Source organism: Pteropus medius, unplaced genomic scaffold (genome assembly GCF_902729225.1).
Source record: "Pteropus medius unplaced genomic scaffold, Ma_sr-lr_union100, whole genome shotgun sequence".
NCBI classification, from domain to species: domain Eukaryota; kingdom Metazoa; phylum Chordata; class Mammalia; order Chiroptera; family Pteropodidae; genus Pteropus; species Pteropus medius.
In genome coordinates, this window is record NW_024352785.1 from 10,631,747 (window position 1) to 10,655,733 (window position 23,987).

Genomic DNA, 23,987 nt, shown 5'->3' on the forward strand with positions numbered 1-23,987 from the left:
TAGGGTGAATCTGAAACCACATTGTTGATTTAAAAAAATCTGAAACCACATTGTTGATTTTAAAAAATCATCTTTCTGTATATTTTAGTCTCATATACTACCTTGCAATGATATAGTAGTGAATAAAAATGCCAGATATACTGTTCTACCCATCTGTATTTTCTTAAAGATGCTCTTTATGTATAGAAAAATTCTCTCAAATTTTAGAAGTGAAAACCATCCCATATGGAGCTGCTGGTTACAGTGTAAGAAGGCTCATAATATAGTAAATACCGCATAATTTTCAGGCATATTTCAGATAAGGGCTGATTTATCGGAGAAATTAATGTAAAATGGGGATATCTTTTCATCTCTCCAGAGTAGTAAATCCTTAGAAGTAACCTGCCAAAGATGATCTTTTTTGAACAAAATTATTTTACAGTAGTCCATCAATCATTTAAAATTTGTGTGTAGAAAAGTCAAACTTGGTAACTTTGATATCTTTGAAAGTTAATTTGGCAGGCAAACTGCTAACTTATGCTTTTTAGAATACCACTTAATATAAGATACCTATGTCTTTCTTCTTCATGCCAAAAAAAGCATTAACAAGTCCTGAGTGTTTCATCATAACTTATAATTTTACAGACACAGCCGGGTCTTAATTATTTCTTCAGTTGAAAAATGCACATTAATTAATTGCTTTATCTTGAAAATCGAAGAGGGAGAGAGGTTGAGAGAAAAGCCTAAGCAATTCCATCTCTCCAGCTCTGATGCGTAGCTTAAAATTAAACTTTAAATGATTACTTGTCAAAAGATCGATCCATTACAAGAGTCAGAAACATGTATTTACAGACAGGTTAAAAGCAACAGTCCATTCATTCATTCATTCATTCATTCTCCAGTTCTTCTCTTCTGGAGAATTTGATCCTAAAGAGAAGTTCCGAAGTGCCCTTATTTGCTTCTCATGGCTCCTGTTTAGTAAAACATTAAAGAAGTGAAATCAATAATAAGAGTTAAGTAAAAACATAAACCAGACATCAGTCAGCTGTTACATTTTAGATGCAAGAGTATATGGGGAAGAGGAAGTGGCAACATTTACAAGGGCTCACAGGCAGCATTAATAGGATTACACAGAAGCTTATTACCTCAGAGAGTTTGTAGCATGTTATGGGAGAATAATGGGAGACTCGAAAGGCTGATTCTTATTCCTTTAGAAATCTTTGGTAATATGTAAACTTTTAAAGATTAATTTTTCTTGACATGACAAATGAGTATCCTTCCACAGTAGCATTCATCTTTGTACCAATGTCCTACGAGCTAACGAGATCAAAGTCCTGCTATTTTACTTCTCCCAGTTTTATCTTTTTCAGTCTTAAGATTGCATGGGTTAGATGCAACATTCTCGACCCCAGAGGCTGGCAGGAAGAGCAAGGAATGTGGAAGAAATCTGTTATACAATTGAATGGCCTCTTTCGGTCCTTACACATAGCCAGGATCATGACTGAGATGGGTTATTTAAATACCTCCAGGTTTACAGTAGGGCTCTATGCCAGGAAAAATAGCTGTTTTATGTGACTTTCTATCATCATATATATCATCAGGTTGTTAACATGTACATCATATGGGTGAAAGTGTCCTAGAAGTATTGGTTAATCTTGCCCAATCTACATGAACATGCTACAGTTTTTTTCAGCTGAGGTTTTGATGTATTATTCCCTCCCTACACGACTTTGGGCTCTAACCCCTGTAAATACGTAGACAATATATTTTCTTGTTGAAATGATTACTTTGTGGAGCAATCCCAATTTGATCACATTATCGCTTTCCATTCTGCAAAACATGGGATGGTCTTCCCGCTAAGACCACAGCAGTACAGCAATACAGACTTGCACTAGTCCGGAGAACAAAAACAAACAGGAACTTTCCACTGAGTTTCAAAAGCCTGAGCTAGCTGGACTGCTGCAATTAAGCGGTTGTTTAATCCTTGAAACTTTGAAAAGTGCTTCCCACAGATAGTGTATTTATAGGCATCTGCAGACATTTGTTGATTTCCCTCTCTGTGACTATGCTTATATAGTTTGAATATGACTTAAGAGTACAGCGGTTATCCAGAAAATTAGATGATGAGAAAACTATAGATGTGGGGATTCTAAACAAAAGTAATTAATTTACTTCAAAAGTAAGCTTATTGTGCTTGAATTTTCCATCTAATTGTCTCAGCCTTCCACTATTCGTAGCCTGAAGAGAAATGCCCTTTGTAAAATACACCATTACTATAAAGTTATAACTCTTCTCCCACAACCCACAAAATTCATGGAAAATCTCAAGAAAGTTCTTAATTTTAATAGGCATCTGTTGGTGAATTTATTAGATCTACTTAGGTTCAACTAAAATTAATTCTACTGAGTCAGATGGGTAAGAATTGTCTTGACTTTCTACACACTCGGAGCTGAGACAAAAATTCTTTTTCCTATAAATTTCCCCCTACCGTTTTTAAGACCAAACTGAATAATAGAACTGTGATGCACAAATAGTGTTATGACTGTTGGCTGCCATGAGCTAAGTGGACTGTGCAGGATGCTAATTGGCCAGGAAACTAGCCTTCAGGTATTCTACACTGAGGACCAAACAAAGGGGGCTAAAAAGAGGTCTGTTTGAAAATCCTCTGACTACATTTGTGTTGCTAATTGTTTTTAAACTGGTCAAATATTTTCAATAACTGGAGCTTCCACCCACCCCTCCCCTTCAAACCCTCATCATAAAGCAGGTCATTGTGTTAGAAAAGCATGAAGCAATCCAAATGTCCTTAGAACTAGAAACGATTATAAAATCAGAGAATGACATCACAAATTGCCACATCTTACTTCTGATTAATCAGGTTAATTTTCTAAGAGCCACTAGGATGAAGAAGCCATGACAAGCCTACCCAGCCAGAGCGCCACTCACACTTACCCCAACACTAGTTCTAATCCTCTGCCCAACTAGCTATTCCCTCAAATCCTGTCCCGGAAAATTTTAGGGTCACAAAACTGGTAGGACTTAGCCAAAATTGGCTCACGGAAGTCAATGACAGCATTAAGAAAAAAAAATAGTTGATTTAATATACAACTCTAGATTGCTGGCTTCTTTAAACAAGCACACACACACACAATAGACAATGAGACACGTGACACGCATTGGGTTGACGCATTTATTACGCACACACGCATACACACATTATAACCAATAATAATAGATCTTGGGCTCCTGCTGGCCAACATCCTACATGGCCAACACTCCAGAGCTGAGCAGTGGCTGCCCAAAGCAGAAGGGCTGGCCCTCTCCAATTGGAAACATTCCACCACTTTCCATTGTCTTAGGAAGCCTTCCTTACCCACTAACCTTGCTGCCCGACCCCTGAAAGCTCTGAAGGCAACCTCCATGCCACTCAGGAAAAGCATACCACCATTGCTGCATGAAGTATTCTGCTCGTCTTTACCTTTTCCTACAAGCTGCTGTGTGTCAGCCTTAGCAAGTGAACCTGGTGGGACTCAATGTGTACATACACAAATGAATGGGTGTTGCTTGTTCTAAAGACCCATTTGGGCTGCTTCTTGCAATGTCTACATGTCTGCCTGCAGCAAACAATTCATCAATGCACCGGCATTTGGGTTGGCTGTGTGGATATAATTTGTGTCTGATTTGGTACAACAGCATCTTCCAGAATGCTAGCATGCAATGAACATTTTAATAATAAGTGTAAAATGGTGATAAAAGTAATGGGAACTGGCAAATGCAAAATGCTCTCGATAGTAACTTTTAAGTGTGGCCTAGAAATGAAAGGGAAATGATCGTAGTGGCACTTTTCCTATGAGGAAAATCATTTACTGTCATGTTTCAGTAATTCTCTTAAAAAGCACATTTTCTATTGACATCATGGGAAGTTTTAAAGGTAATCAATAATTCACGCCGTCCTTAATAGAAAGAAGGACACGCTAATAGGGTGACCCTGGGCAAGTCATGTAGCCTCACTGGCTCCTTTTTCCTCACCTGTAAAAAGAAAGAATATAAAATGTAATGGCCTGTGAAACCCCTTCAGGCTCTGAGATTGTACAATTCTGGGCAATTCTGCCCCAATGAAGAAGGGAGTCGGTATGTGACGGTGATTAGGGAGGACAGTACATGCAGTGACCCTGAGCCAGGACGCTCCATTGTAATCCATTTCCAAGGCCAGGGACACCATGTGGAGGTGTGGGATTGGGAGGGAGGGTTAGGAGCTGAGGCAGAGTGGGATACTGGAGCTCCACCCAGCAAGAAGTGTCACCAGACTCTGGTGGTGGTTATGTCAGGCACTCTCTGAGATTACTGCAGATATCAAGCTTAGAAAAGGCTCAATGCACCTCGGCCAGCCTCTCTTTGACGAGATCAGAGCTGATTTTTTCTGTTTTTTTTTTTTTTTTTTCCTAGTTGCTCCTAATCTGCACATGGTTTGGAAACTTGGGGTAATTAGAGTGGTACTGTATGTGGCAAATGTGAGGATGAGACAGGCTCTCTTCGGTTTTGCTCTCAGCAGACTGCTGTAGGCACAGCATGAAAGTTGTGAAAAGTTCCTCAAGCCGGAGCAAAGAAATCCCAGCATGTGATACTGCATTAGTTTCAGTATCAGGAAAAGTTCAAGTCCTGTAAATAGTTCTGACCAAATAGACCACTGTTGTTACCATTTAATCATATTCAGAGTTTAGTTACATTTTATACAATGGATAACGTTTTCATTTCTATTGTTCCAGCCTGACCTCCTCATCTTTATTTTTACAGTGTGATTATCTTTAAAAATCTGATTCAAAATTAGTTAAAAAGCTCCTACATGAAATCGAACTATTGCCAATAATATAGGGGAGGAGAAAGAGCACAGGGTAAAAACATGGGGTCTGAATCCCTCTGTTCCACTTACTTGCTGGAACCTTTGGCAAAATGCTGAAACTCCTTGAACCTCAGTTATCCCCATCTTTTAGAGTGGGTAAAATTGTTTCTCAAGAGAGGCCGTGAGATAATATACATAAAAATTGTAGCTTATTCGTCAGTAAAGATACTAAAAATTGCCTTTTAATAGCTTTTTTTGGAACCCCTTAAGAAATTCTCAGTAGGCTCCAGATCAGCAACTGGTATTTTTTACTTCTTCAGGGGAGAAGAAGCCTTCTTATTCTCCTTCCCTCCCTTCCTTCTTCTAGGTCACTAAGTCTCCTATCACAGGTGGTGGGCATCTGGTAGAGGAAGGAGAATCTTTCTCAGGATGGCATAACTCATATTGTGTGATTTTTAAAATGGGAATCACAGCACCCACACATGTGCAAAGGAAAATAATGATTTGGGAAATGGACAATGGATAGGGTGGAGTGGAGGTTTATTGTGCACCTTCTGTGTCCAAGGTACATATGCATATTATCTTATTTAAGTATCACAGCAACCCAGGGAGGCAGACAGGCTCCATTGTGCACACAAGGAAACTGAGGCTCAGAGTGGTGAAGCAGCAGATCCAGACAGCACACAGTGTTTACAGCACTCCATTAAGAAGGGAAAGCCAAGATGCAAACCCAGGCCGGTGTGACGCTGAAGTTTATGTCCTTCCCAGTACATCGAAGAAAGAGAAACGGAAGGTTAGAGAGAGGTGCTAGCATAAATGGAAACTGCACTTGAGATAATAACTGAACACAGGTTGATGCATCTATGCTTATGCGGACAGAGTGGCTGAAAGTCCCTAATGGCTTCAGCAATAAAAACCTATAAAAGGAGTACACAGTGGCTTGTAAACATGTAGGCATGCAAAGGCTCATTCTACTTTATGGCCCTGTGATTGCAGGCTTAAGGTGATAGGAAAGATGCAGATGCTTCTCAACCACAGTTTTAGGAGGAATTGATTATCTCGGGACACCACTGTGTTAAGTGAAACCACTTGCCCGCTTATAGCCTCCTAAATCGTAATGTTTTGAAGTCAATGCATCATAGAGAACAGTGTCTGTCATGAAGGGAAAGAACAAGGCTGGCTGCTTCAGTAGCTGATAGGATAAACTGATTTGGATACTCCTCACGTCAGAGTCAGGAACCTCTGCCCAGAAGGAGGTGGGAGAGCAGGTGTTTCTGCAGAAAAATCCAGCTTGCTGAATGCTGGAGACCTGTCTCAGAGATCTGAACTGCTGATTATTGCACCAAAGGAACATTTCAAGAATTAAAGAGTGTTTAAACAGCAGGTGTCCTTCACTGACCTGGACAGCCCTGTTTCCTGGAGGATGCTGCTGTACACAGAATGCATAGCCATGCCACAGAAGAACATGTCCCAAGTGGAATGAGAAACAACTTGGGCCCACTGATTACGGTCGAAACCTTTACTGTATACCCACCCAGTCTTCAGGGCCCACACTGGCTACCTGTTCGGTGATATTGCATTAAGACATAAGGTTCATGCAAATGAGAAAAAAATAGCTCTAGCTTCTTAATAAAGCATTTGGCCTTTCTCTCCTCAGCCATTAGCAGAGACATAAAAAGATCCATTTCAGAGGAAAGAGAAATGCCACAGACCTAACTTCAACACATTTTGGAGAATGATGGTAGCATTCAATAGAGTATAATAATAAATATCGACTGTGTATAATTGATGTTCCGTTTTAGATCTAAAACCACTGTCACAAAGGAGGAGGAAAAGAGCTGTGAATCAGAAGTACTTTCAGGAAAATTTTTTTTTTTTTTTTTTTTTTTTACAAAAATTAAGATTGGTTGTAAACGTATTATCTTTTGAAGGGAGAAGGAAAGTTTGGCTTTCAGGATATTCTTTGTTATGGTAGTTTCCTTTCTCTCTACCAACACCCCCCACACATACACACATGCCCACACACTCTTGAGCCAGTGCATTTAATGCACTTTGCTTAGATGTTTCAGATATAGTCAAATGACTTATTAGGGCTCTGCAGTTACAGTCATGGTCTTAGCAGGCCTAAAAATACTGTGGCAAACTATCTTGATCTCAAAAAGCTGCAACAGTCTTAACCTCATTTACTCATGTCATAACCAAGTTTTTCTCACCTCCATCGTTTTCAACTTTTATAATATTGCTGAACTCAAACATCTGCTCCAGAGGCAGAAACAAATACCCTTTTATTTTACTGTTGAGGAAACTGAGGCCCTGAAAGGTGAGGTCACTCACCAAATGTGGCACAGTTCAAAAGTGGCAAAGCTGAGCAGAAACTAAGGATGCCTGACTCTTCCACTGAGCGCTGTCCCTACATTACACTGCTTTCAGAAAGAAAGCTGAGATTCATTCATTCCTCCTTGGCTTGCTGCCTGATGTTCATTACTTCCTTGCCTGATTTCCATCTTACCGATTCCTTGTTTTCTGCTGGGAGCCAGCTCTGTGCTAGACCCTGATGAAGACAGAGATGGGGACAAAAGATCCCCTTGTACTGCCCCCCACCGCCAGAACCTCACTCTTTAGTAGGTGGGCCTGACAGTTCCTGCCCATTGTCCCAAAATAGAACACAAACAGACAACCATAACTTTTCGAAAAGAAATTAAAATTCTTTTGGGAAGAATATTGCCTGGAGGGCAAAGGTGTTACAGAGGTATACGGGTGAGATGATCCACAAAAGCTTCTAGCTGGAGAAAGCCTTGGCAGGTTGCACCATGGTTCACTGTGGACTGTGGGGTTTAGAGGAGGGGCAGGTAGGAGCAAGACATTTTGGGTAAAAGAACTAGGTCAAGAGAGCAGGGTGTTAAAATGAAAAACTCCATGCCAATTGGTCTTTCAGAAACTTGAATTGCACCATTTCACTTTTTGCTTGAGGAATTTCAAATATTTAGCTAAAGTAATGGATGAAGTTTTCCACTTCATCCAAAGTTTGGTTTAATAATTATAACAGAATAAAAATTGTGTCTGAGTACTTTTTTTTTCTAAGAATATGGCAGAAAAAGAAAGGGGTGGGGGAGAGTCCATTATCTCAGAATATTGATATTTATTCATTTGAGGTGCTGATGTGAGTTATTTTCACATCCCTCTCTCTAGGTTTCTGTACATTTGTAATTTCATTAAAAATGAAACAGAGAGCAAAACTAACATGCTTAAATTGAAGGCACTTTTCCTTAGCCCTTAAAAAAATATTTGTAGAGTGACTTTATGTAGAGATACCAGTGACTGGAGTTTTCCATGAACCTTTGTCAAAATCCTGAGCTGGTTTAAATTAATAGACTCTATCAAATAGAGCAGTCCCTGGCCTTTGACAAGATGCCTCTCCCTGATAATTTCTCCCGTTTGCTCTCAGTGTGGTTATTAGAAAGCAGAATCTCACCGCCCCCTCCCCAGCCCCCAACTCTCACCTTCCAGCTCCTCACCTGGCCTGGGGCTGCTCAGGCTTAGATGGCTACGGGACGTGTTCTTGCCCTGTTTTGGAAGTCAACTTCAAACTTGGCTTGGAGAAAAATAAAAACAACCTGCAAGTCCCTCTTCCTTTGAGCTCTGAGTAATAGCCCCAAATAACAATATCACCAATCACAGATGACTGGAACTTTGAACACTACAAACTTATTAGTTTTTTTTGGTGACAAGTCTCAAGATCAGGAAGTGAAAAACATTTCCTTGACCTAAACTTTTCGAATCAGTTTCTCCGGTGTTCTCTGCGTGTCATTTTTCATTGTATTTCATTTCTTCCAATGAGCTCTATGCTTTTCCAGTACTCTGAAAGCCAAAAATAGAGTTTATATTTGACTACAAGCTTCTAATTGAATATAGAAAGACATAATATCTTAGGCTCTATTCCATAACAAAGCATGTTATTGCTGACTGGTGTTTATCATCAGTAAAGTATATACACAGTAGACTATCTGTATGTATATCTATTTCTAGACACATCCAGAACAAAAATGAGATGGAAGCATTATCTCTTGAATTTCTACAATTTTCCTACATTCCTTAGGAAATTCATTTCATTTATTAAAAGAGAGGAAAAAAGTCCTCTTTATGTCCTGATGAGCTGGATAAAAATTGAAAACCCATATATTTAAACCTATTTAAATTTATTACTGAATTTGGTTGATATTGCTAAATTTTCCTGAAACTCATGATATTTTTATTGGCTCTGTTCATGTTCATTACACATAAAAAGTAACTCATTAGGCTGGCTTGATTTTCTTGGAGCAGGTATCAGTTTGAACTGGGCTAGAGAGAGCACCATTTATGAGTTGCCTCTTCCCAAATCAGTCAAATCTAGTGATAACACTCCCTAAAATGTTCATTTGTCTTTAATGTGAAAACTTACCCTCAAAATTAATAACTATTTCCAAACATCCTGAAAATATGCTTCCTTAAGGCCAATGAGAGTAAGTTCCAGGAAATTATGTTTGTTTAAATGTCTCTACCCCTTAATGACTTGATTCCTTATATAGGTGACTTAAAGGTCACCATATAGAGAAACATTTAAAGACCCGTTCATTGAAATAAAGGTAGTCAGCATCTGGATGAACTGCTTTGGTGGCAATAGCTATTTTTAATTAAACTTGCCTCACTTCTCCATAAGTTTAAAGAGAAACAAGATTTACTTTTCCATATTCCTCTAAATATGGATGAAGCAAATTCATTTTGGAAATACCAGTTATACAATCCCTTATTTGCAATTATAAAAAACAAAACAAAAACAACCCCCCAAACCTGCAAACCAACAGTTTTTCCTATTTATTTGGTGACAAAACTTGACCTGAACTGGCCCGAGACCATCTGTAGTCTATTTATCTCTCTTAGGATGCTGCAAAAACATTAATGGGTTTGATTAGTGGATGCTGCCCTCACAGGGGTATATGTCCAATGTTGCTTTTCTAAAATCTGAAAAATTTAAAACTCTGAAACACATCTGTTCAAAAAAGAGACTGTAGAACTATATTCCTTTGTCTCTGAAGAGATTAAAAGCAGGATAAAAAACGAGGGGATCCTCTAGAGCAGAATTCCCAGCACTGGTTTTCCTAAACCCAGGAGCTCTCTGATTATCTCACGGCATATGGTGAGATTCTCAGAGAATTTAAAAAACATAATCTGATTTGATTTATTTTTTTTAAAAAAGTGTTTATCATATTATACTTTATTTGCAAGAATAATTCAGAGATTAGGAATTGCTGAGTCATCTAGTCTTAGTTTCCTCTGTTTTGTGCTCATACTGTCAGGGTTCCAGGCTCCTATCCACACAAAGGACTAACAAAAAGAGACAGCCACAAAATGAGTGATACTCACAAAACAGAGGTAATGTTGGTGGAGACGGTCTCAAGCCTCTTGTGTGGAAGCAATGACATCCAGTAACAGCACAAGTGATTGCCTCACTCCGCCTGGATGGGCTTCATTTTTCCTCCTGTCTGACAGCCAACTACAGGTGGGTCAGCCCCCCTTTCTCTGTGTTAAATGTGTAGACATCACAGGCCTTTTGTATAGTAGTTAGTGGTGGTCTCTCCAAAGGAATGTCCATAATGTCTGAAGCCTGTGTTCTTTCCCTCATGGAATGACTCTGGGAATGGCTTTTCCAGTCCCCATAATCAGAGGGAATTGTCAGCTGGCAGTGTCTGCCCTCTGCTTTGTTAGATGTACTTGCCTTTAATTTTCAAATACCTGCAACTTTCTTTTCATAACAACAGTAAGTTGAAGGATTAATTAATAAAACAAAGAATTTGTATTTCAAGACTATTTTGGGAGGGCAGCTGTTATTTTGGGCAACTGGTGGGAGTGGAAGAGGAAGCAGACATACCGTCTTCCCTTCCTCTCTGAGGGACCCGTCCCCACTTCCCGAACTATCCGCCTCCTTTCTTTCTCACAAAAAAGGCACTGGGCATCAGACGCAATGGTAATCAATTCTAACTGAGATAAAACAGAGGCGAATAGTTAATAGCAGCAATCCAAATCATCTGGAGGGAAAACAGCACATGGATTCACCAATTAACCCCTGCATCTAAAAATAAATAAATAACCCACAACTCCTATAATTAATAGCACAGAAGACAATCACTGTAATTATGATCTCTGTGACATAGACCAGAATCAGTAGGAAAAGTGAAATTATCCAATAAGCTTGAGTGTGACAGGCAGAAACCAAATTAAGGTGCTGAGAGTCAGAAAAAAAAGAGAGGCGATCAATCAGAGAAAAAGTGAGCGTGACACCCATACCCAGCCCAGTAGAGGTGCTCAGGTGGCTGGTCATCGCAGGAGAGCACAAAGATCCCTGCATGCACATGCTTGGCTTTCTTGGAGAGGAACTGGAGGCACAGGAAATGCATAAGTGGTTCTGAAAGCTACTCAGTGCCTGGTTACTGGAAAGCCCACAGGTCTATTTGGGTCATGCAGGCTTTCGCTGGTAAGGATTTGAAGGTCTGAGCAGTGAGACAGAAAAAGCACAGCTATGGAACACGTGGAGAGGGAATAATGCATGAACTTCTTTTCAAACAGCAGATTCCCCCAGTGATATTTTTCCTGTTCAGTTAACATAGTCTTCATCGCTCCAAAGAGTAAAAAAAGAGAAGTCATTTTGAAGTGTTATGCAAGAATAAGCAGATGTGTTCCTCGCATATCTATTTAATCAGCCCTTTCCAGCAGCACTAAGACACGAAAGAAGGCTGAGACTCCTCCGGAATCGTCAGTGAGGAGGGAGCAGGGTGCCGTGTGGCGCCTGAGCAGGAGGATTACCAAACCCTGGGCCTTTGCTCCACCGTCTAAAAGCGAGGCCCTGAGGAATGCCTCCTCCCGCTCACACAAAATGCTGCACATCGTTGCTAACAAATTTTCTATTTCTTGCAAGCACTTTTATTCCAAAGGAGCACTGCTTTGGTACATCATGGATTACTTGTTTAATCTTTTGGGAGTTACTGGTGAGAACATGAGACATGAGAAAAATGTCATACAAATGTGTAGGTATTGAGAGAGGACTTTATCTTCAATGTTCAGTAAAATAGGAAACTGCCTTTGTTAGTGGTTCTCCTTCACTTATTCAGTCATCCATTCATTCACTCAAGAAATGGTTGTGTCTACTATGCGGAAGCAGGGTGCTGTGCTAGGGCAGTGGGGGATACCCAGGTCATGGGCTTTGTGGCGGGTTCTGCGCCCTTAGTGAGCACCCAAACAGCAATGAGCGATAGAACAAAGTAGAAAGCAATGCACACAGAAAAGGAAGTACTATGGGAGTTCAGAGATAACATCCATATATTGATCTACAGCTCAAACACACGCCACATCTGTCTACTTCTCTACGTGCGACCTGCCACCTATGATCATCCAACCCACCGTCAGCTCCTGCTTAGATAACTAGTGGTTTCCTAATTGGTTTCCCTACCTCCGCCAGGCCCTCCTTCCATTTAATCTCCAACAGCAGCTGATGGTCTTTTAAAAACAGATCAGACCATGTCCTCCCCTGCATAAAACTCTCTAGTGGCTTCTTATAGCCTTTACAACAAAGCTGAAACCCCCTATGCTGGGTGCAAAACGCGCCACCTGCTCCCTGATCCTATCTTGTTCCATTCCACCACTTCCCACTCTGCTCCATCCCCCTATTCAGCCTGGCTTTCCTCAAAAGCACAGCTCTCACTCCTGCCCCGTGGACTTGCTCTTCCCTCCATTTGAAATCATCCTACCCCCACTTCAGTCTTCATACAGCTGCTTACTTTTGTCATTCAAAATGCATTTAAAATGTCACTTCCTTGAACAGGCCTTCCCTGACCTCCAAAACAACTCAATGTCTTCTTTTCAGCAATTTATTCTCAATTTCTGTAATGGATTTGTTCCTCATTGATATTTCCACATTCATAATTTTATTTGCCTTTTGTCTGTCTCTCCCCTCTATTAGAATGTAAGCTTCATGTGGGCAAGTTTGTCTTGTTAATCACTGTATCTCCATGTTATGGAACAAAACTTACTACACAGTGAACTTGATTCATGAATAAATGTCACTCCAGGAAAGAACATTAGAACATTTTCTGATTAGTCAGTGTTAAAACAAAGAAAAGTAGATATGCAAGGGGCAAGACAGGCATTTTCGGATCTTTGAAGAGAAACCTGGAAGACAGTTATGATAGTAGAACTAAGATCAATGGGCAGAAACTATAAAAGAGATAACTTCTGCTCAAAACAAGGAAGAACTTTCTAGTAGTCCCAGTAACACAAACATAGATTGGCCTACCCATGGGGACAGGAGGCCAGATGAATGCTGGGATGGAAGGCATATTGTCCAGGGGAGTCAGACATCGGATATGGAGCCAGACTAGCCGACGTGTAAGGTCCTCGTGCACAGCCTGATTACCTATGATTCTTGGATCCTCTGACAGATCCTTCCCATGTAGTGAGGAAACACTGCTTAGACCAGGAAACCACAGATGGTCCATCAAAATCCTGCTGTAGACTCAAGCTATAGGCTGGAGGCTGCCCTTATACCTCTGTTGACAAAATAGCGTGCCTGAAATCAATGGATCAAAGAGAAAGTCCTCAGGCTTTGGCCAGGCCTCATTCAATCAGGATCCCAGTTTGACCAGTATGGATAGGTGATAAGTCAGTAGCCAAAACATGTATGAAGAAGAGAGAGAGAGAGAGAGAGAGAGAGACGATCATAACCTAATGAGCACCAGAGGCTCATGAGGGTGGGAACATACAGCATCCATACTGCCCTACTTCCTTTCATCTCTGCGAAGCTCAGAGAAGGTATTGAAGTTTATGATACAAAGTTAAGCTCTGGTGTGTGGCCTTCCTGGAGATGAATGTCATCCACTGGCTTGTTGCTAAGGCTCAATTGCCAATGACATACAGACCCCAAGAGATGATTTAACTCTGCTCTTGTCTCAAATCCCTTCCCAGTGACTCATAGCTTTGTCCTAAAACCAAAACAGCTGGGCCAGCCAGCTGGAGAGAAGATATACAGATGTTGCTGGCTGGAGTAGGGGGTGGGGGTGGGGGGTGAGGTATGAGGCTCTCATCTGTGCAGTCAGCCCAGTATGCCTTAGTGGGCTACAGAGTGTGGGTGTTCCCCCCTTTGCAGACAAAATGTGGGTGGGGATGTTGGCTCTGTTATGGACCATCTCTCATCCTTCAACACATGTGTCTTTGAGCAGAGTGCTGTAGCTTCTCTTCTTATGCAACTCAGAGAAGTTTTATTTCTTTGGGGAATATTAGATCCTTGAGCCAATCCATCTGGAGAGGGTATGAGAGATAGTACTCTGGCTAGAAGGTACCGCCCACCCAGATGTCTGGGCTTAAAACAGAACTCAAATTAGAGAATGTGTGAAAGCTGAGAAGTTAAAGGAAGGGGTGGAGATGCGTGGCAAGAAAGAAATGTGCTTTGTTTCTGAGTAAAGGATTTAAAACAAAGGCGTAAATTTACATTAGTTGATTATACACCAGAAAAAACATGAAATAATACATGTAAAGTCCTCATTAGAAATGCCTTGCTTAGGCAACATCTTGTACATAGAAGGTACTTGTTAAATATTTGTTGATTTTGATTCAAGTGGCTTTGAGTACTCTTACATATCGGCACATTGAGTTCTACGATGATTGTAAAAGGGGCATTTTTTAAATGAATGTTGAAATACAAGCCAAGACTGATTTTTTTTGAAGTGTTGTGAATATTTTAAGCCCATTATACAAGCAACTAGTAACAGTGGTTGTCTCTGAGGGAGAAGGACTGGGGGTCAGATGTAGAAAAGAAACTCACTTTTTATGTCGTACTCTTTTATGTTTTGATTTTTTTTAATTGTGCATGTGTTTAATTTTTAGAACAAAACAAAACTAGCTGTTTTTTTTTAAAATCTGTGTCTCTAGAGGCAAACCTGGAACTCAGGCCTACTGATACCTGCCAATTCTCACAATTTTTCTCAGGATCCCATCCCCTCACAAGATGTTCAGCCAATGGTAATGTTCTGGAATACGGGATGGGAGTGAGGGAAGTTTATAGGCCTTGTAATATCAGTAGTGATAACTTTAGTTTATCTGCGATGCAGATGGAGCTATATGGTGGCTGGTAGTTTACAGAACACTATAAACCCGCCTGCATGCCACATGAATGGCTGCCTAATTTATTAGTTGTCAAATAAAAATGTAACATACTCAGAAAGGCAGGGTGCGATGAAGTCAAATACAAAGAATCAGATGAGCTTAAAGCAAATACCATTCATATTTATTATTTTATTTTCCATAAACAAGATTCCAGTGCCGTGCACGGGAACCTTTTTTCCCTTTATCTGCGTGTTCATTTCTGGTCAGGCTCCTGCCCCCATGTTCTCTGGCGTCACTGCCCTTTCCTGGTGATCCCCTCCCATGGCAAAGGAATGCAAAAGCCTACTTCTGAAGCAGCCCTAAAGGATGTCCCACTTTTTAGAAGTGGAATGAGTGTTCTCTTCTGGGATGGTAACCTTAGACTATCCCAGAATGACTGCTCTTAGATAATAGGGGACATTGACTAAACAAGAGAGAAAATAACACTTCTTCAGAAGAGCGAAGAGGGCAGAGTAGAGAGGTAACAACTGTATTGGGATATGATGGATGAAAAGTGTTCATCGTCCTGTGCCAGCTCCCCTTTCTGGGAGGTGAGCTGCAAGGGACTGTCTCCTCCTTTCTCTTCTTTTCACTCGCTTATTAAACAAACACTAAGCTAGGGGCTGCAATGGGGATAAAGCCTTATTTCTTTCTTCTTTGGTTCCCCTTCTCCCCAGAGTTTATCTCAACCACTTTGAAGTTCCTTCTCTCGCCAAGTGGGTCACAGTATGCTCTTCTTGGGGTGTGAGACAGTAGTTTCTGATTCCAATTTCAACTCCAATTTGAGCCTTGGAGACAAGTGCTGCCCATTGGAACACACGTGTTCTCTTTTCCTCACTCCATCAGTATATGCTGCTCTGTCCATAGCTAAATGCAAAAATATAGCATACTGTAAGTATAAATGAATGGTCTCCATTCATTTATCAAACTTGCCTGCACAATGGAATCACCTGGAGAGCTTCAAAAATTAAGAATGCCTGTGTCTCACACACCCAGAGATTGTGACTTAATTGGGGATGTGTGACCTGGGTTTTGGAAATTTTAGTAGATCCCCAGGTTATTCTTGTGAGCAGACAAGTTTGGGAACTACTGATATAAACATAAATGGTATCCAAATTATAATCCTAATCCCTTCCATTTCAATGCCTTCAGCTATAGCCAGGGATAATTAATCGTGACTGAAAAAACTTGTACTTGTGCCAGCTACATGGAGTGCCTTTAAAAACATCTAAGTTTATTTCGTGCCCACCTACCCTCATGCCAAACCACCAACAAAATATAATTTAATCCATTAAATAGAAGGAGCCACACAGAGACTGATTTTTTTAGTATGGGGCTTGCAAAGTATTTTTAATGTAAACAGAGACAATAGGTATGTTCTCTTTTGTGACAGCATTGAAATAAAGCAGACCTAATTAACCCACCAAGATGCTATGGAGTACAGGCCATCTCTCAGGAAGCCTATCTCTCAGCCTTATCAAAATGGCTTTCTCTTCAACTGTGCCCTGGTAACCTGGGAAATATAAATTTTGATTACCGATTGCTGCATTGTTAGTAACTGACTATATATCATTAGTAGCCGGTCACCAGTGTCAGCCCAGACTTAATTATCTCGGCTGAAGAGAAAGTAACCCCATGAAAGAGCTATTTTCCAATTAAAGCAGCATAGAATATGTGATTTGTCTCTCTGGTGATATCCAGTTCATATTCCTTTTCATGCTATTTGTATTGTCTTCTTTTCCTCATTACAAGCTCAGAGTTGTGAATCTTGGGCTCCCTAACAAGAAACACATAAATATCAGGAGGGCAGCTGTCAGACCTTTTAAAAAAATTCATGAACAGTCACCACCAAAAACGCAACAGTAATTACCGAGTTTCCACTAGCAAATGATACAGTTAAGGTTAAAGACATCTTTCAACAGAACCATGTACTTTTCCATGTTCCTAACCTCCTATAGAATGTGTATATGATTATGTGTACACACACATTCACACTCTTTATTTTCAGGAGATATTCTTTAGGGGTCAGATGTTCTATGTGTCATCTTAGCTATTGTTTCAATGACAAGGAAAACATTTTTCTATCAGTACAAGAAAAAATATTTTGGGTATTTTGGGTAAAGCTCTAGGCATTTCTATCTCTTAACTCCTCATCTTCCTTATCTTACTTGTGTTGACTGCTCTTAGTTCATTTATCCCAAATGAATGTCTGCTCACTTGCCTATCTAGGCAATTCTTTATCCCAGGAGCAAGTACAAAAGTTTGTCTTCTCCATGACTAAGTTGACCCTGGCTACTTTGTAAACACAGGCTTTGAAGTCTGGGTTGTTTCAGAAAATATTTATTGAGTATCTATTAAATGCCAGACATGTCCTAGGCACTGAAGATTCCTCAGCGAACAAAAGAAGCCTCTGCTTTCATGGAGTTTATATTCTAGTAGGTTTCCATCACATTCCTTCCCTTAGTGGTTAAATAGCCCTTGGTTAGTTATTTAATATCTGTAAGCCTCAGGTGAGATGATGATGTTCTTGCTTCATATAGCTGTCATTAGAATTAAAAGCCCCTAGCCCATAAAGACGTGTCTAATAAATGTATGCTTCCATTTTCTTCTCAATGCCCTTTGTGCTCACGGTTGTCATTTGGAAACCCTAAGTATCTGCATATTTCAGCATTATAAATTTTGTATACTTATGTATCACTTGTTTAGTAAAAATACTTCCTCAGTAGTTTCAATTTTCCTCTTTCCTCAAAACTTCCCAACTGTAGCCTTCCCTGTCTTGCATCAGAGCTGCTCACATTTTGTTTCACTTACGCCTAAGCTGTCATTCGGAGAAGACACAGTACCTGCAGTTTGGTACTTAACTAAAATTTCATGGAAGTCTAAATTACTCCTTTTGAGGGAGGAAGGGATGCACTTTTTACGATGCATTCTTTAGGGCCATGTCAATGTGAAAAGGAAGAACGGCCTCTGGTCACTGGTGTTAGTCATTATCTACTTGGTTCATATCTCTCTGCCCAACTACACTGCAAACACCCAGGGCGTTTTATTTCTGTTTATTTTCAGCAATTTAAATTGAGCATTTATTGTCTATGCTGATGAGCAAGGCACTGTCTCAGGCATTGTGGTCAGTAGAAAGATGAGGGATGGCTGGTGTACAAGAACTCCGGAAGGAAGCAGCATTTCAGAGCTGCTCTGGAATCTCCTCACCTAGCAGGTCTAGGTGAACACCCTGCCCAAGCACCTTGGTTTTTTTGCCTGCTGCTTAGGATTATCGATATACACCACAGTTTCAATGACCTGCCCCTAACAATAAGGTTGAGAATTTCTTGCAAATCAGTTAATTGGAGGAGTTCCAAGAATGAATGGCTTTTGTTGAATTTTCTTTTGCTTTTTCTTCTCTCCTTCCGATCCTTTGTGTCTTGAACTACTCTTCCCTGGGCTAAGTTGTTTTTCCTAATGCTTTCTCCATTGCTATTCTCCTTCCCCCACCCCACTTCTCTATCTCATTATTCTTTCTGCCTTGGGAATTCCTATCCTTCCCTTAAGATACTATTCAAAGATCACCTCCTCTGTGGGGGCTTACCTGATCCCCACTGACAGTTAATCACTAACATCCCTCCTTTCTTCCACACAAAAGAGCTCTGCCCTAACAATCGGATTGACATTATTTGTTTACTAATCTGCCCACACACTAGACAGTGAACCTGGCAAGGGCAAACAGATATTTGATGGATAAATAAATTGATCGATAAATGAATAATTGAATACACAGTCTGTCCTCCGAGGATTTACAATTTATGGGGGAGACAGATATGACAACAAACTGCAAAGTAAGGTACAAATACATATGTACTATAAGAACAATGCTATACATTTTAAGTTTTAACATATCCAGAAAGGCTTAGATTTACTTACAGAGTTACTTAGATTTACTTTATTATAATGGACTGGAGCTTTGAAGCAGGTACTATGGATTGCACCAGACTTTCTTTTTCAAAGGCTTTAGTGCTAGCTGGCCTTAGAAACACTATTATATATACATGCCCTTGTAACACGCAGTAGACTGACATGGCACTTGCCTTTGTATTTGCAAATACAGGCTCTTGAAATATACATGAAATGTAAGATGCTGGTATTTGTGCAGTAGCATGAATGCCTCCATATTCTGTGAAATCCCTGACCTAGTTACGTTGCTGAAAGCATAGCTTAAGTGCACGTACTGCCCAACACATGGAAGAAACTGTTATCTTGAGGAAAGTAAATTTTGCATTCCCCAAGTTCTGTGTGATTAAATCTGTGACCTTAATATTGCTTTGGAGTAGATATTTTATTCAATTATATGTTCAATGAAATAAGAAGCAAGAAAGATGTAGCCGGTCCAGATTCCTCTGGGTGTGAAAAGATAATGATATTTATTTTATGTACTCCTGACAATGAAATTTAAATTGTTATTTAAAGCTCCTACCAGCAAAATATCAATTCAAACAGGTTAATTCTTCAGTCATACTTGGCTTTAAACATTTTGTCATAAGAACTAAGCAAGTGAACATGTCTGCCCTAAAAATGGGTGGTGTTGGATCTTCCAAAATGCTGGATAAAGAAAACGGAATGTGGCCAAAAGATGATTATTACAAAATTAAACAAATGGATTTGGAACTCGCTAAATAAAATAAACTGTTTCTAATAATTCAATGCAAGGAAACATATGGGAAATATTTATATTACTACATATAGAGGAAGTTCTTACTGAAGAACTTTCAGAAAGTGATATTTTATACCCAATAAGCCATGAAAGGTGAAAGTATAAATGAGATTGGAGAAGGAATTCTCATCCATGTCCCCCGAGAGCTGATGTTAATAGCTATATTCTAGGAGAAAGGGTAGGTACCATATACTGTTTCTTTTCTCTGTCAAGCCAGTTGGTTCTAATGATGTCTAATTATTAGGCAGGGAGAGTTAACAGCATGGCATGAAAGTCAGTAAGTACTTTTAGTTAAAAGTCAACCTTGAGACCACAAAACCTCAGATAAGATTAAATTTTAACATCCAAACAGCTCTCAACTAATTTTTCTAACAGACTGAAGTCCAACTCAAGTGCCATTAATTTAATTACATTCAAGTCGAAATCCAGTACAGCAAGAGCTTATTAAAAAAGGAACAAAGAGGCAACTAAGAGAACCAAAAAAAGAGACGGAGGAAGAGAAATACAGATTTTTCTTTAACTAACAACTTCTTGCAGGATAAGTTACAGATATAATTTCCTTTAGGTCATATCATTTAAGTAAATCTAGTTGCAAAGTAATTTACGCTCTCCAGGATCACCAGAGGTTAAACACCTCATCAACAAATTTCCTAAATCTTACTACCACTTCCTTTTCCTTTCTTCATTTCCTTCCTTAACAATTTGGATTCTACTCTTATGTGATTAACATAGCTCACAATCTCTTTCTCATTTTCCACCTTCATCCTTTGAAACCAAAAGTGATTAACAAGCTTTCATAAACTTCCTGCCATGTTTCTCTCTTGCTGTGAATAAATGTGGATTCAAAGAAAAGCACAACCATATAACCCCAGTACCCTGCTGACCAGTGCTTCTTACCCCTACTCATCCCCATATGTCTTTACAGTATGCAGCTGATACTGTAGAAGCAGTTGATTATCAGGAAAGCCAGCTCAGGTAAATTAGCTTAATGGAACAGATGACTTTGTATATGAGTATATCTTTGAAACTGACTAGGCTCAAATATCCACTCAACTAATGAGCGTGTGATAGGATCCTGGCAGAGGTGTCATCCTTCTGCCACTAAAAGCCTTTCCGAAGATCTGCATCCTATCTTTCTGAAAACTAGGCAGAAGCTTAATGGCCGCAAGCTTCCAAAATGCAAACAGCAGTCGTTCCCTATCTGCGTTGTGATTGATGGGACACAAAAATGCATGGTTACTTCATAGATATTCTGGCCCACAACAAATTAAGGATATAAACCTTTGTGCTAGGCAGATAGCCAGTGTACTGTGGGGGACTGCTGTGGCTCTATAATTATATCCAGCCTGATAATCACCCATTCTACTGCTGTGAATGGCTGGTACCCAGGGACTCTAATTTCACTGTCCCCTTCCACCAGATAATGCCTGACCCTGTGTCACTTTGACTGTGAAACACACTGAAGGAAACAAATGAGTTTTTCTCTGACTATGTTAAATTAACTAATGGATCCTGATTGTGAAACTGGCATAATAATAAGCCAAGACTATGTTGGTACTGGGTGGACATGTAAACAAGGTCTAAGGGTGTTATTAACCTCAGGCATTAAAATAAAATGACAACAAAAATAATCTGGCCAGTATGAAAAACGAATCTATTTAGTGTGAATAGTGATTAACCAAATACTTTATATTTCAACCAGTTATTTTTGTGTCTGGAGACACAGTTGTGAGAGAGCTGTTGTATGGTCTAAAACCAGGAATTAAGTGAGCAGTTTTATTCAGCATTCCCCCTAACCTCCCGTTTGTTTGTTTGTTTGTTTGTTTTGAGTGCTGCATTTTGTTTTCCAAATCGGAAGGTGGTATAATTCAATATGGCTGCACATACATCCATTTGAACTAAATGTTGTAAGTCTTAAGTCTCTTAGAATGAAAATAACCACCGTTTACATTACTTTCATTCTAATGTAAAAGGCACCATTGGTTCTAATGATTGGTCAAGGACATTATAATCTGTACAAATTCCAAGGTAGCTATGTAGACACTCCTGTTACACATGGTCTTAATTTTTAATATGTATTTTTCTTTTATTCACTTAAATATTATGGGTTTCATTTTGATGCAGCTGAAAAGATAAATGCCATTCCCCGCGTTCCAATCAGAAATCTGTGAGTGCTGGAAGGTTAAAAATTATAACTCAGCTGTTCCATACTGTATTAAGATTGAAATTTGGCATCCCAGATGTGAAATTGTTTCAAAAAGCAACAAAATCTGTTTTGTTTTTTTTTTTTGAGAAAAAAATATTTTGGAAGCTTAACTTACATTTTAAAAAAAATTCATACTTTTTAAAAATAAATAAAGTTACATGCAATTTTATTAAAAAATGTTTTGGACTTCTGAAAAGTGAAAATCCATATTAAACTAAACCTTTTACCTTTAAAAACAAGCTTCTGAAAATGCAAAACTTGTAGAATCCGTCTTACTTAGTGACCAAAAATACTTGCTTGCCTTTATTTTCGGTGGTATATTTAGGTGGTGTATTTTCAGAAGGGCTCCCTCTGCCCAAGAGTAATTTATTTTTGCAAAATAATAATATTTTATTGTGTGTTTTCCATGCGTCAAGCTCAGATCTAACTCTGTGTGGGTAATGACTCATTTAATCTTCACAACACATTAAGATACATCCTATTATTATCCCCATTTTACAGGTGAGGAGACTTCATAAAGTCACATACTAGTAAGTGAGGCAGCAAGGATTTGATCCCTGGACAAGTTGGCCCCAAAGCTCACATTCTTAACTACTGTGTATACTTTCCTCTAATCATAGTCATTTCCGAAATCTTAAATTCACTAAACATTTAATAAGTGCCTACATGCAGGGCGTCATGCTAGAAGTTGGGGGTCAGGGGTTAGTATGGGGAGGATCTGGAGTGGAGGAAAGGGGGAACAAAGTTTTAAAAACAATTCATGCCACACTCTGTAAGTCAGATGGACATGACTATGAGTGACTCTAATATGATATAATAAATCCTGCCTTTTCCAAGTGGCCCTTCCAATTTAGGGAACTGTGGGACCCAAACGTTACTATCTCTGGGGCATTTGGGTCCCTCTGGATGGTATAACTGTGGGCCCAGGCCCCATCTACCTGTGCAAAGGTCATCTTGTTCTACTGGTGACATTTCCAAGGACCACCCTTCTAAAAATTGCCGTAGAATTCAGTGGACATCAGTAGCAATGCCTTTAGATGTGGCTGTTTTGAAACCCTATCTCTTAGCACTCTGTCACACATAAGATAACAGTTAAAGTGTCATTAACTGAGACCCAGACAGAGATGACAGGTGTAAACAGTTTATAATTTACAAAGTGCAGGATCAGGTTTCTCCATGCCCTCTGCCAAAAGCTTACAAACACACCTTAGCTTAGCCCTGTGTATGCACTGTACACATTCTTACAAGGTTGTTAAATAAATCCTATAATGCACCTATTTGGTATTGCACCTATTTGGTAAAGTTTTGGCAATTTGAGTTCCTTTAACTGTTCGTTCAAACTATGCAAAGTTATTGGTTAATTTCTAAGTTAACATTTCAAAATGCCCTATACAACTAAATAAACACACATGCCTTGAAATACTCTGAATGCACTGTCTTTCTACTCTGTGCTGCAGACTTCCTTCTTTGTTTTTCCTTTTTTTTAACCTGTGGTGCTGCTATGCATTTGAGATGGCAGTTTTGAAATGGTTAGCCTTTGCAGAGACCTGCCATTGTTGCTCTGTGCACAGATGTGAAGTTTCTGACACCTTTTTGGTCTGTCCTACTTAGCTGCCTCTGCATTTTTCAAGGCTGACATGTTTCAGTAAAACTTTGACTAACTGGAATACTTGGAGGAGAGGGGTCTTGGTTGAATGATGTCCTGATTAACCTGAAAGTTATTTAGAAAGCCCTTGTTATTGAAAATCTTTCCAAAGTACATCCGCATATTTTTCTCTGGAGTAAGGCAGCTCTGCTGTAGAAAAATTGTACATAGTTGTCTGCAAGGGCTTTGAAACAAATTTAGCAAAGCAGCTAACTGCTCTTCCGTCCTTTCTTTTGCTCGAAAGCAGCCTCTCTCTGGATTGACGAGTCTGCTAGGATCCCATCTCCTTACTATTCTCTTCAAAATCTCTTTTCCTCCTCTAGACAGAGGCCTCACTTCCTACCAAATGGATAAAGCAAAAGCCAGGAGGCCATCGGTCCTCACCTTTCCTCCCTCCAGTCTCCACGAGCATCCAAGGCTGACCTTCCCTCAGCTGTGTTCAGGATCA

General features: G+C 39.7%; 1 protein-coding gene across 5 annotated transcripts in view; it reads right to left on the reverse strand.

Moving 5' to 3' along the window:
- SEMA6A (semaphorin 6A) overlaps positions 1 to 23,987 on the reverse strand; it is a 120,948-nt gene that overhangs the window by 60,219 nt on the left and 36,742 nt on the right. The window lies entirely within an intron of this gene.